Source organism: Solea senegalensis, linkage group LG1 (assembly GCF_019176455.1).
Source record: "Solea senegalensis isolate Sse05_10M linkage group LG1, IFAPA_SoseM_1, whole genome shotgun sequence".
Taxonomy (NCBI): Eukaryota; Metazoa; Chordata; class Actinopteri; order Pleuronectiformes; family Soleidae; genus Solea; species Solea senegalensis.
In genome coordinates this window covers 11,268,473-11,282,656 of record NC_058021.1, presented here as the reverse complement: position 1 = coordinate 11,282,656, position 14,184 = coordinate 11,268,473, and the positions used below count along the sequence as shown (strand labels likewise).

Below are 14,184 nucleotides of genomic sequence, written 5' to 3'. Positions count from 1 at the left end.
TTGGAGCGCAGAAGGTGGCGCGTGCATGGAGCAGAGGGACGTCAGTGGGGTTACTCGCGGTCACAAACGTCGGCAACCACAGTCAGCCGTGAGACACAGACCGAGGCGGTTTGACGGTAACAGAGTAGTAAACTGAGCAAACATTGCTGCAGCTGTCTGGTACAGAATGCGTGTTTTAATCCTTTTAATTGGGCTGATTGTGATTCATGACTCTCTCTTTTGGAAATGATTTGTGTTGTGAATTGGGACGTGATCATTTGTTATTTTGTACACGTGGGTCCAACATGGCGCCCTCCGTGGCTGACGTGTTTGTGTTGTCTCCCCGACAAGTGTCATCATATAAAATCTTTTAAACCTCTTTCCAACCCTCAAATCATGTTACCGCCACTGTATGTTTTTATGAAGTTACCCTTGCAAGATAATGTTTTAATTGCCCAGTATTGCTTGGAATAATAATAATAAAACAACTTTTAATGGTGCCTCATATAGGTGTAGTTGTAATAATAGAATAGAATAGAATTCCTTTATTGTCATTGCATTAAAAATACAACGAAATTGGAGCACTGCTCCAGTAAAGTGCTTAGCCACACATAAAAACATATCAGCATAAACATGTCATTCACACAATGAAACACACATTACAAATATAAATAGTTGCAGTGTTAAACAAAGAAGATAAATAACCAATAATAATAAAAGTGAAGTGCCTTGATTAACTTGAATTCTCGTGATTTTTGTGACTGTTTATGACAGTCACTGCTTCTGGAAAAAAGCTGTTTCCAAATCTACTCGTTCTTGTTTTGAGACACCTGTAACGCTTCCCTGAGGGCAAAAGTTCAAACAGTGAGTTGGCAGGGTGGGTACAGTCTTTTGATATGTTTGTGGATTTGGAGAGAAGTCTACAATTTGCAACTTCCTCTAAAGAAGGCAGTGGACAACCGATTATTTCCTGTGCTGTGTTTATTTCCTGTCAGCTGCTGAGCTCCCGGTACTAACCCTGGAAAACTGAGCACCTTAGTGTCTTCAATGGACTAAGAGTGATGTGTAGTCCATTCACACAAACTAGTCAGTGGGATAGATGGCACAGCTCCTAGATGCAGTGTCTGGTGTTGCTGCTACCTGTAGCTGCTTTATCAGATATGGGTCAGTCAGTTGTGCAGAATGGAGCCTTCATATGAACTGTATACATAGGTTGTCAAACAGAGCATGTCTCCAGTGTTGCTTACCAAGCCCATCAGTTGCAGATGTATGTATTCAGTTTTGCTTGTTTTCTTTTCTTTGTTTGTTTTCTTTTCTTTGTCTCACCAATTGCCTGAGAAAGTTTTGCACTTACCAATATTGTTTATTGTCAGCACTGCAAATCCATCCTTGTGTCTCTTCAAAGGAGAGGAGACTTTTATTGAGGATTTTGACCTTGTGTTCCAGGGTCATGTCTGATCGTGTGTGGAAGAGGAGGATGAAGGACTACCTGAACTCTCACAACCCCAAGTGGAATTGGCAGAGGTGCAGTGAGTGATTACATTGGAGCGGGGAATAGCACTCTGGAGAAACGGTGTGTGCACACTATTTGTTTAGGGCTAAAATGGTGTATTGTATTGTGGTTAGGTTAGGGATAATGCTTTGTTTAGGCTGTCCAAATGCATGGAAATCAATGCATTGTCTTTTATAGGATAGCTATGTGAATCTGCTTTTAGGGTTAGGGTTAAAATTATGTGTAGTTTAGGTTTATTTTAATGGTTAGGGTAGGCATTTGGTTAGGGCAATGGGCTAGGGAATATGCATTATATCTATGAGTGTCTTCAGTTATAATGCTGCTCAAGAATGTGTGTGTGCAGTACCACCAAGGGTAGAATAGCACTCCTTGACAAAGTCTCTTAATGAATGATGTTTCAGCTGCATAGGGTATGAACTCACTCACTTTAAAACATTTCTGCAAATCAGTCTTTGCAAGAATGTGGTCATGTGAAGGCTGCCTTGTTGGACACTCAGACTCAGCTGAAGAGCAGCTAACACATCCAAGCACTTTGTCTTGTGTTGCATGTGTTTCATTCACCCTGACCCAGACCTGGCAGATGTACAGCCAGAAAGGACCACCCTGAAGGACATGTTTGTGTACTGATTTATGTTATTTTTTCAATCACAGGGAAAATTGAGTGTTGTCATGGAAAACTTTGTGTATTCTCTTGCATGACAGGCCATAGAGCTCAAAAGCCAGATTTTCCTTGCTCTGGAAAGTTAGTCACCCTCCATCATCTGAACGATGTACATTGCTTTGGGTTTGGAAAGCCAATGCCTTTTCACGGATGAAGCTAAAATGAAGCTAATGGTATCCATCGGCAAATTCTAGATACCAATGTGGACAAGCCAGTCAAAACGTTGGCATCAACATAAATATAATGATCCAAAGTACAGCCTCAAATCCACCATGAACTACCTCAAGAAAAACATTATGACGCTTTGGGAATAACCCTCAAGGCCTTAAACTTCTGTGAGGCCTTAAAGTTTTCATACATTTGTAACTCCTGAACACAAAGAGCTCTAGCTTGTGAGGAAAGACTTAAAAGTCTTCAAAAAAGATTCAAAAATCTTTCTGCAAAGAGGGAAATGTAAACAAAATATGTAATTTTCCAAGACTTGGCTCCTGCATGTGGCCTACATGCCATTCATGAATAGAATACAACTACTTACATACTTAGAGTATTTTGAACTGACCAAACCTCGCCTATCTCTCTCTCTCTCTCTTCCTCCTCTCTCTCTCTCTCTCTCTCACACACACACACACACACACAGCTCGTATTGTTGCCAGACAAAGGGTTTTTCAAACATTAGGCAATTGTTTAGTTCTTCATTTGCTTCGTGTTCTGTTGGTGAAGTACGCATTTTCAGTACTCGACAAATTGAAGAGACAAAAATCCTGATTGTGATTAAAATACAAGTGGGAAGTTTATTTTTCAGCCATAGTCCATCGGTAGAGTAAAGTGGTGCAGCTTTACTGGCCATGCATGCTTCTTCTGAGAAACAGAGAGAGCTGTGAGAGCATTGTGTGGACTCATTTGACAATCATTTGAATGTATGTAGCTGACATTTGTTTAGATTTAAAAGTTACACCCTACAGCTTTAAAATCCCAGAACAACACACCACAGAAATCAGGCTGTAATTGAATCTCCCATTTACGAGAGTTGTCTTAATGTAATGCACCCTTTGAACTTTCTATAGGCATTTATGATAAAATACATGTGATATGTGATAAATAAAATCTGTTTTCCTTTTAGCCGCTTGACTTATAGCATGTGGCGTTGTGCATGTTTACTCTCTGTCACACTTGGTGTGAGGATATTTAATAATAATCCACTACTATGATATCATTCACAATCCAGTCCAATGTAATCCTAACACTTTATGCCAGACACTGTTCATTCAGGTGGTAGGATGTATTGACATTAAGCTACTTTGCCATGGTTTCTGACAGTTGTATAGATATTTTTAAACAGGTTCATTGATTCTGGGGATAATGGAAGCTACAGTGGTTGCCTTTTTTTTCCCTCAATTTTCTGGTGTCATTTATAACTGTCTGTTTCACTATCATTTTTGGACTCTGTACTGTGTCTTTCCATTTGTCATTTTTGTTTAATGCCGTTTGTCATCACAGGAATTCCTAAAAATATAAATCATATACATACACTTGCAGAGAGCATTTCTGTATCCTGACGATCATCTGACAGGCACCATCCCTCTAGAGTCTTTTGCAACAATGTGTTGATTTGTCATAGTGCTACTGTTGAAAATCAATACAGCCCGGTCCCATGACAGCTGAAAATGTGAAGTGGTGGAATTGTGAAGTGGCTAATGATCTCATTAGCATTTGGTTTGTTGTCAACACAAAAGTCGCTAATGACACCAATACATTACTGATACAATGATGATTTGGGTTGTGATAACAAATCGTTTCGGCTTCATTTCTTTTTAGTGCCTCTCACATTACAATTAGAATGACGACTGGGGTCTGTGATGTAAAAACAGTTACAAATGTGCAAGACACTGGTTACTTTTTAAAAAATGATTCATCATAAAAAAAAAAGCTTTCTGTGTCGTTTACAATTTCCTTTGATGCAGTCTCCCTTTCATACACCAGAGGGAGTCAATGTGCCCCTCTTTCAGGAAGTTATTGCTCTGCATTTTTTGATAATGTTTGTATGTGAGCTACACGATGAAAGGGAAATGGATAGGTAAGCCATGCTTGGCACTTTGACCCTGGACACTGATCCCTCTCTTCACTGGTCTCTGGAGTGTGTGCATGCTTGTTAGGCCATATGTCTGTCCAGCCACATTCTGTCAAAAACACACACGCACACACACAAATCAATGCCTTTTTTCCTCCACGCCTCAGCGCACACATACACATAAGCATGTCATCACATGACGAGCTAGAGCGCGTATGGCGTGGTGATAATCGCTGTCCTCTGGCCGTGTCTTTGAGGTCATCTTGATGGGACTTGGACCGTCAGAGGGCAGATGTTATGAGCAAAAGAAACACTTTCATCTCCTCTGTGAAATACGTGTGTCCAATCTGATAATGACACAAAGACACACTTTGCACACACTTAAAGGCAAGAGACAGGAAAAGACGAAATGTATCCTGGAAGTCCCTGTTTCTGGGAGTTTACCATGGCCAATGGCTCTCCCCTTGGGATCCACTTATGACAACCACTGACTTGTGACCTCTGAGTTATCAAGGTTCCTACATCATTGATTGTAAGCTCTAGCTGCTCGAACAAGAAGGCCACTTTTAGTAAAAATAGATTTCTCAAGAGCTGTTATTTAGGACACAGTGGTTACCTTTTTAACTAAAACAGGTAAACTAATAACTTTTGAGCCTCCAGCTGATTATGTAGCCTCTTGACGTCCAATTGGACTAGCAGGGCAGAAGGGGGAAGGGGATGTATGGGATTAGGGAACAAAAGGATCCTTCTCTGTCATCAAAGAGGATCTGCTTCTAACTCATCTCCTGCTCTGTGGCAACAGCTTTTTTTTGGGGAGTGATGGGAGGTGGGAGTAGGGAGGGTGGGATATAGTGGGGACAGTTTGATGTAGTGGATGCAGATTTCAAAGTAATCCTAACTTTAAGCCCTGCAGTCAGTGTGAAATGAAGCTCTCTGCCCCAGACACAGTGTTGCCTATGGCTCCCAGTTGAAGCCTGCCACCCCTCCTTTTTTCCCAAAGCTTTTGTCACGGTGGCATTTAAGTGGCATTACTCACCAACTGGATGACGAATGAAGGAATCCCTTTGACAGACCTGAAAGAGATGGAGTTTAACTCCCAAGACCAGTGTCGCCTCTTAAAACAACAGTAGGTGCAGAAAAGGCCTGCTGTGTTTTTAGGATTTGGCAAAAGCCTCACGCAAATGGAGATATATTTGTGACTCCTACCTGGTTTGTCAAATAACTTGAGGAAGCACTTACCTCCATCAAGTCCCCTCAGTTTCCTACAGCGTCAAAAGACACCTCACAAGGTGGTTCAGTGTAATTTCTTTCCTGGGCCACAATCATCTGCATTTTGCTGACACTGCACTTAAAGAGTTAATTTAACACTGTGTCTAAGTGTATTTGGTCCTTATCAGAATTGGTGTTAAAAGAACCCTTTCCTAGGGGCATTCTACTCAATCTGTTGAAGTAATAACTCTGAAAGAGTCATTGAACTTTGACACTGCAAGATTTACTGTGCATGTATGAATTGTTGTATTGTATGTTGTGTTATCTTTAACATGTAAAATTCTCAGAACTTTTACTGTCCCCTCTGTCCGCACAGAGCTTGGCCAAATGGCATTTCCTACTCCGCCCCCTCAGCCTGGAACACGCTTCAGCTGAGTCATAGCTTGTTTCCCTTAGTGGATTTTTGAATTCTTTCAGACTCACTGGAGAGGGCATCTTTGGGAACTTCTGTTCCGGCTCCTCGTATTTTAATTCTATTATGCACTTTGCACATTTCCTTTATTGTTGTGTTGTCTGTGATTCTGTGCTGTACCGTTGTGTAGTCATTGACAGGTCTCTCTTGAAAATGAGACCCCGTGCCTCAATGGCATAACCTGTATAAATAAAGGCCACCTGGTACCTAGCAAGGGAATACAGATTTAAGGTGGCAGCTTTGATACCTCAAGAATATTTATGTGTGTATTGCATACTGTCATTAATATGATCTGTCCCTTTTAAATAAACATGACATAAATAAATAAATAAGTAACCTACATTCCAAGAACATTTTATTAAAATTCATCCTTTACTTTTTGAGTTATACTGTTCACAACACAGAAAAAATAGAATACAAACACCCATACAACCCATAGCATAACCACCCTGGTGCTGGTGGAGGTAATAACAATAAATTCTGTGAAGATACGCTTCTTAAAGAGTAGCGTGATAGGTGAGAGTGGATGTGTATTTGTAGTCCAACTTGCATGAAACAAAAATAAGTGAATAAATAAAACAAGCATTCCTTTATTCCACACATCACTGTAACCAAACACCACTCGGCTTTGTACCCTTTTTTACATTTTATATGAGTTGGTAAAACAAACTTAAGCCCTTCAGATGGTTTAAGACCCCTAGGAGGTCATCTGCCCTTCCATTGTCTCACTCCTATAAAACACTACTTATTTTGGCCCCCTACCCTAAAGTTATTTCTCTCCACTTGTGAAGACTCATGTCCCCTCAGGGTCGTCAGCCTGGCATCCCCTGCTGACCTGCTGCACCACGGGGAGTCAGTGTAATAGCACAAAGGTGGTTATGGGATAAAAAGGTTCTGTCACTAGCACAATAGGCCATGATTTAGAGCTGGTGGTGGCACACAGAGATACCAATAAATCTATTAAGGAACTGTATCAAGAGCCTGACACATATGACACACACACACCTGCTTCCACTGCAGTAGCATTCATACTTTCTGTATAGCTGAGACATTTGTAGGAGATGATACTGTATATAAACTGTATAACCGAATAAAGTTCTTATTGTTTCAAACAGTGGCTGCTTTCATGTTGCTACCCTGAATGCTGGGCCATTTGTCTTAACTTACATGCCTGCACTCACATGAAGATGAAGATAAAGTGCATTGTATATGTTAACAATAAAGAATATTAGTTACATTAAAAAAGTGCAGCCTCTAAGAAACTCAAAAATATGGGATTTACTGTTATTGGCATTCATTTTGACTATGGCCAAGACATCAATCATCTTGGGGGGAAAAAAAAAACTTTTTCAAATCGATTTTTCTCTCTTTCCATAGTGTGAGAAGCAGCGATGACACTCCGCAGATGTTACTGAGCCAGCAGAACCTTGAAACGGAAGAAGCAATAGTCATTGTTAAAGGGCTGTTTGGCCCCCCCAAAATTAAAACAATTATGATGTTGCTGTGTTTGTTTGATTCACATTCTATTACAGAGTTGGTTTCAATTTGACCTTTTTTTTTTTTTTTTTTATTAATTTTATTTTTTCAGATCTTTTACTAATGTCTTTTACATCTTTTACATAAAACTTGTTATAATTGACAAACACACAGCAAAGACAGTCTTTGAAGGCAGTCTTTGAAGACGTCAATTTATTGTAAGTTTTATTAATTTTTTTCAATCCCAACTTCTTCTGTTGTTGTGGCAATGAGACATGTCTCTGAGATCTACTGTCTTATGATCAAATAACATAGTTATCTCTGGAAAATTAGTAAAATGGGTGAAGTGGCCTAAGTTTTTTTCTATATATTGCTTTTATATTGTAAGAGTAAGCATGTGTAGCGTTTTGTAACTTCATGTCATGAGTGTAAAAACAAAGTGACTTCAAGACTGGGATTTACAGAGAACTTCAATGTGTGACAGGCTCAAAAGTCACTATGACAAAAGTAGACCCAGCTCAGTTGTATTTCCTGCCCCGACAACCTTGAGAAAAACTACATTATTTGACCAGCTATGAGTGACTATATCACTGAGTGTAGAAGAGGTATGAGAAATAGTCTCCTGTTTCTGTGTGCCCCCATGCTGATTTAGACTGAAAGTGCAAAACAATATTTAGTGCCTTGTGTTTATATTAATTTAAGATAGCCTATAATTTATCTACATAGTCTATTAGTGTCCACTTAATGTCACTTGGGATTAATAGCATGTGTGAAGGGGTCAATACAACCTATACTTGTTACTTTTACCAGGTAATTTTGCTTGTAGTAAAATACATCATATCAATAGATCTTTTGTAGTAGAAGTAGAATATTTTAGTATACTCTTTCCACCTGTGACTGATCCTGACAAAATGCATCCTTAAGGATAACAAGCACATTGTAAATAAATGAACATATTTCCAGCTATGTTCATGCACATAATTAAGATCACTTTTCAGCCTTTTTTCCTCAGTTTGAGGTCCATAGCTCAACAGGCACGTTAAGTAAGAACAGCAACAGACAGAATCAACTTATTGAAATTATGAACAAAAATGAGACGAACAACGACACCGTTGTTAAACACAGTTTTGAGGGAATTGAGCTCGGTGGCGACACACGGGACAACCGATCCTCCAGCCTCGACCTTCCCGCGAGCGCAGAGCGTCTGTTATGGGAGCAGCTCAGCATTTTGGGAATGTGCTGGTCCAAGTCAAAGGAGTTGAGACATATGTTGTCCTCGTAATCCTCATCCTCACTGGGAAATGACTCGGTCCTGTCAGGCGGAGCAGAGATGATGTCGTCCTCGGTGTCGACCTCCTCCGTCGAAACGCTCTTCACACTACTCTTACACTATTACAGGATGACAATAAAACGTTTTAAAATATGACTGCATTCCCACTTGGCGTATCAGAGTGTAGCTGTCCTGTTTCCATGCCGTTGTGCTGTGCAACCAACGTGTTGCAGAACCCGTGGTGAACATCATTATCATGTTACCAGAACTAAACCCAATTTTCTCGCAAAAAACCCCAAAACAAAACTCCAGTCGATAGACATACAAATTGATCTCCCAATTTGGTGTCTGTCACCTGGTTGATTTGTCACAAGTGTGAGTCATGTGTACACGGTTGATTTAATAGGCCCATTTAACCGTATAATTCGGATTTAGCGCCCGCAGCGACGCCAGAGAGCGACAGAGCGCGCAACATGTTTTTGTGCGTTTCAGTGTTTCAGCACCACAGGCAGTGGACAGCTCCGGTCAGCGCGATCGGCCGCACACCTTCTGATAACGTCACATCATCCTCCAGAGAGCAATGTGTGGCATACAGTCTCTACAATATCAGTAATTCTACCTAGAACATTTTAGAAAATTCAATGGGGGTTTTGTCGTTACAAATAAGGTCGATATTCATGATGCCATTGTGGATATCTGCAGCTAAATTAAGATTATCCATAATTCCACTTTGAGAGATCTACAGTTTAGTTTCAGAATCAAACTTTAGATATCTTAAATTGGACGTTATTATTTGTGGATATACAAACTGTTGCTGGAACAAAAATGCCAAACAAATTGAGTTTAACCATTGTCAAAAAACAACAACCATACACACATTTTCTATTTCTATTCATCGCTGAAGCACTGCCATAAACAGAGATATTTGCTGTTATTCAAGTGTCTTTACAACACTTTCAGCATTACCTGCATCTGTCAGCGAATGCATATGTCATTTAAATCTCGGATGACATACTTGTGATCAATTATCAATGTCTGCAATACATGTTAAAACAGCTTGCCATAGAGCAAGCTCCACAGAGAGAGACTGTGCAGACATTACTGTCTTTTGTCTCCTGTCCTTATGGCGCTACATCAAGTGCTGTGATAACAAACTTAAATTCACATTCACTCACAGCTTTAAGGTTTTACACAAATAACTAATCAGTCAATCACATGGCAGCAGCTCAACACATGTAGGCTCGTGGACACAGTCAAGACTAACTGCTGAAATTGAAATTGTGCATCAGAATCAGGAATAAAGGTTATTAAAGTGACCTTTGAATGCAGCACTGGTTTTGGTGCCACTGGATATTTCAGACACTGCTAAGCTACTAGGATTTTAACAAACAATCATCAACCAACTATCATCCACAGAGAGCGGTCTTTTGGTGAAATGCCGTGCTGATGCCAGAGGTCAAAGGAGAACGTTCAGAAATGGTCAAGATGAAGAAAGCACAACACTTCACATTTTGAAGCGGATGTTCTACAGCACCAGAAGACCTCACTGGGTTCTGCCACTTTATTTGGCCGCCGTTATGAAGTGGCAAATGTGTGATGTATAAAGGTGTAGTACTGTATATGCAACAACCAACAAACATAGAATACATGCTTTAATTTCCAAATTTTCATATGGATCTTCAATTAATATTTCACACCTTTTTTATAAGGTTTTCTATTTACCTTTTTTTTCTTGGTTTAGTTAAATGTATAATAGAATAGAAAAATAATGCTGAACGTTAAAAAAATCCTAAAAATAATTTTCAGCACATTCATTTTGCATGGCTAATGCTTTTTGAGATCCCATTAGTGTACTCTGCAAACGTGCATATTTTAAAGCATTACGTTTTTATTTATAATGTGTATCTAGTAGATCATTTTTAATGCACCATGTCTGAGTTACCTGAAAATGCATCGTAATCTTTTTGTTAAATGCATCCAGTTTTTGGGAGACGCAGGAAATCCTCGTCATGTCGTCACAACACCAGGTTAAATGTCTTAGATAAATGTGTAGTCAGTGTAAGATGGATAAGGATCTCACTGGTGGTAACAGGGTATGTTCATCATGGGACCATAAACTATTAATCCACATTTTTCGACCTCATTTACTAAACTGCTAAAAGGTAAAAGTAAAGGCTAAAGGTACTGTAGTCCTAAATGCCCAGAGGCTGTATAGATAACAAATGATTTGTCTCTCTTCTTCTTTCTCTCTCACACACCTGGATGCATCCCATTGGCCTTTGTGATGATAACTGCAGTCAGTCTGAATTCCCACTGAAATGTTGTGGGTCACATGCGTCTGATAAGATCAAACACATTAGAAAAACAGTGCATCTTTTGGAGGCACCTTGTAGCGGTAACATCCCAAGGCTGCTTATCAGAGAGTGGATTTCCTTCTTCTAAAGATATACGCTGCTACACCAAACAATACACCAAACAATGTCAACTCTATAGTCTTTGTAATGCAAAAGTCCTTAAAGTTGTCAAGACTGTGCTGCTGTAGGTTAACTCAGGTAATGTGCATATAAATATGCTCCTGGTGATTGTAGACTTATAAAATATAAAACACTGCATATTTATTTTAGCTTTCATTTCTGCCAAAGGAAAATATTGTCACCTAAATTTGACACACTGGACCTTTAAGATATAATTTCAGTGAATGCATATGTGAAAGCTTTACCTAATGTTTGGGTATTATACGAAATAGAGTAGTCCATTATTTCCAAATCTGTGTTTACAGCAATGCAAAGATGCTTGGCAGTAATTACACTCGACTATGATTAGCCCTCTGGGGAGGGACTGCATAAAAAAAATGATATTAGGGCACATTATTCAAAATTCTCTCACAGCAGTGGCACGATTCTCATAAGACTAATCACATGCTGTTTTACAGCCAACAGTTATTTTACCCACAATAAACCTAATGAATAATGCAAATGAATTATCAATCATTATGTCACAGCGAGGTAAGGATTCTACTCTTACAGCATCTACATTTGAAGAGTTATTTCAAGTTTTAAACTGAACTGAAGCATGTTCTTTCAGCAGCTGTACTGGTAAAATAACTGCATATGACTACCTCAAAACGTCTATTTATATTATGTCGTCGCTGTATTGCATTATATTTAGTTATTGTATGTTTTAGTCTGATGTCATGCAGGGCCTTATTTCTGTGAGGCCACAACCAAGATCAGAAGTGCTTCTGGGTTATATAACTTCGTCTTCAGGTTTGGCAGAGCAAATTATTATGTTTTTCTTGTTTCTTTTTGTGTATATTTAAGTTATGGTTTCAGACATATGCCTCAAAAGCCCCCGGCTTCACTCTTTGTGTGTAAATGCCCACTCCTTGCAGCAGGCGCGTTCTTCTAGGAGCCATTTTGTTCCTTATTTTTAGTGCATTTTGAACACCACCACACCACATTTCTGACTCAGCTTACCTCTCTGTACTAACTGATTTGACATGGTAGATACAATATCCTTGTCATGATAGCCAAACTTCAGTGTGATAACCCCCCCCCACACACACACACACACATACACACACACACACTCCTTTTTATTGACTTATAATGTTTCCACATGTCCTGTGACCATTGATTCAGATGCTGAAGGATACAATAGCAAAGGGGACATAAAAAAAAAAAAACCTTTGTAATCATAGGATGCATTACAGTAAAACAGAAATGACATCTTTCTTGATGTCCAGTCTGACACATCACAGAAACACCTGGCTTTGCGTATTATATATTATATTATTATTTTTATTATCCTGCATGGCAAATGTTGTGGCAATAATTCTTTCTGGGTCTCTGGAATACCGAGACAACAATCAAACAAATACTGACAAATCTAGTCTTGAACTGTAGTAATTATCTGCCAGGATGGCATCTTCTGGTGATGCATCTCCATGAGGTCACGACCAACCAGCAGTGATTTGTAGAATGCAGGTTGAAGAGGCCTCTAAAGTGAATCAGCCAGTGTATAGTCTTATTCCCCGAGGGGGAGGGACAAAAAACATGCATCGGTCTATTAAACACGCCTAATTATCATAATTATCAAAACTCCACAAGCTTCAGAAAAGTCAGATTATCCCTCATGTGGTTCTGTGTGTCTATAATCGACCATTTGCACGGATGTGTTACACCGCCGTGTGGCTCGACCACGCGTCTCAGCAGCACCTATTGCTGCATTCATGGAACGATGACATGCACGCAAACCTCCGTGTGTGTGTGTGTGTGTGTGCGTGCGGAGGAGCCAGTTAATAAAAATGATCGTTGAGAATTCCCCCCATTGTCTATGAGAAAGAAAAAAAAAGTCCCTCGGAAGTTTATTTCATATGTAAGCTCTAAGTGATGAGTTTGGCTGCTGTGCTACATTCGACTTCTCAACAACAACAACAAAAAAATATATATATATATATATAAGCATTATACTGTATTTGCCACGTCAAACCTGCATCCACGCTTCCTATACGAAACTTTTTACAATAACCGAGACTTTTACAATATTTCAACACACACGTTTACAGCATGTGGTCAACAATGTGGGGTGCAATAACACATGTAAAGGACGTATGACGATTAACGGCTGTAGTAGTAGTCATAATAATGACAATGTCGCGACGACAGTTGTTTTTTTATAGAATAATCCCGTTTACGTCTTTTTCACCGAATAATCAAATGAGCGCGAGCACCCGGTTGTAACACAACAATAAAAGTCCTGTATGTATATTTAGTGTTCCCTCATTTTTCGATGCGAAAATGTGTTTACGTGTGTAAAAATGATAAAAACAACAACAACAACAACAACAACAACAACAATAATAATAATAATAATAATAACAATAATAATAATAATGATACCAATACCAATACTAGTACTACTAATAAATGATAAAGTAGGCACTTTGGTGTTTCACAACTGCAACTTTATTTGATTTCCCCAACATCAGGTGTGTGTGTGTGTTTAAGACTTTTCTGGCATAAACACTGACCACTCAGGACCAGTAGTCCTCATGCAGCTCAAGTTAGGTTTAGGTTAAGGTAAATGTTAGTTAAGTTAATGATAGCTGTCCAAATTAATGGTGATCAGTGCAGTGTCCTAAAAAGATGTGTGTGTGTGTGTGTGTGTGTGTAGCAAAACAAAATAAATCAACCTGCACTTTTCTGTTTCATATCATCAACAAACAAGCTCATAAACAGACCTCATACATATCAGCACAAAGAAGGAAACAGAAAAGAATTAAATCCTCATCCCCTCCAGGTATTCATATAATTGTTATTATAAAAAGTTGCTCACGTTGTAAAAAAAAAAACAGAAGCTTGTGACACGACAGGCTGACCTCTTGAGGTCAATCCAAACAGAGGGGGAGCTCCTGTCGTCCAATCACGAAGCTCCTCCAGGCTCTCAACGTCCGGGTCGTTGACCAATCAGAGGGGACAGCGTCCACAGATAAAATATTTGACTGGCATCCATCCTCTCAAACCATCCTCTCCCA

The 14,184-nt window shown here is 39.4% G+C and overlaps 1 long non-coding RNA gene across 1 annotated transcript; it reads left to right on the top strand.

Moving 5' to 3' along the window:
* The first annotated feature begins 28 nt into the window (after positions 1–28).
* Positions 29–7,402, top strand: LOC122773485. The gene is made up of 3 exons (XR_006360898.1): positions 29–116; positions 1,426–1,552; positions 7,280–7,402. It is a non-coding gene; the product is annotated as an uncharacterized LOC122773485 (long non-coding RNA).
* The last annotated feature ends 6,782 nt before the right edge of the window (positions 7,403–14,184 follow it).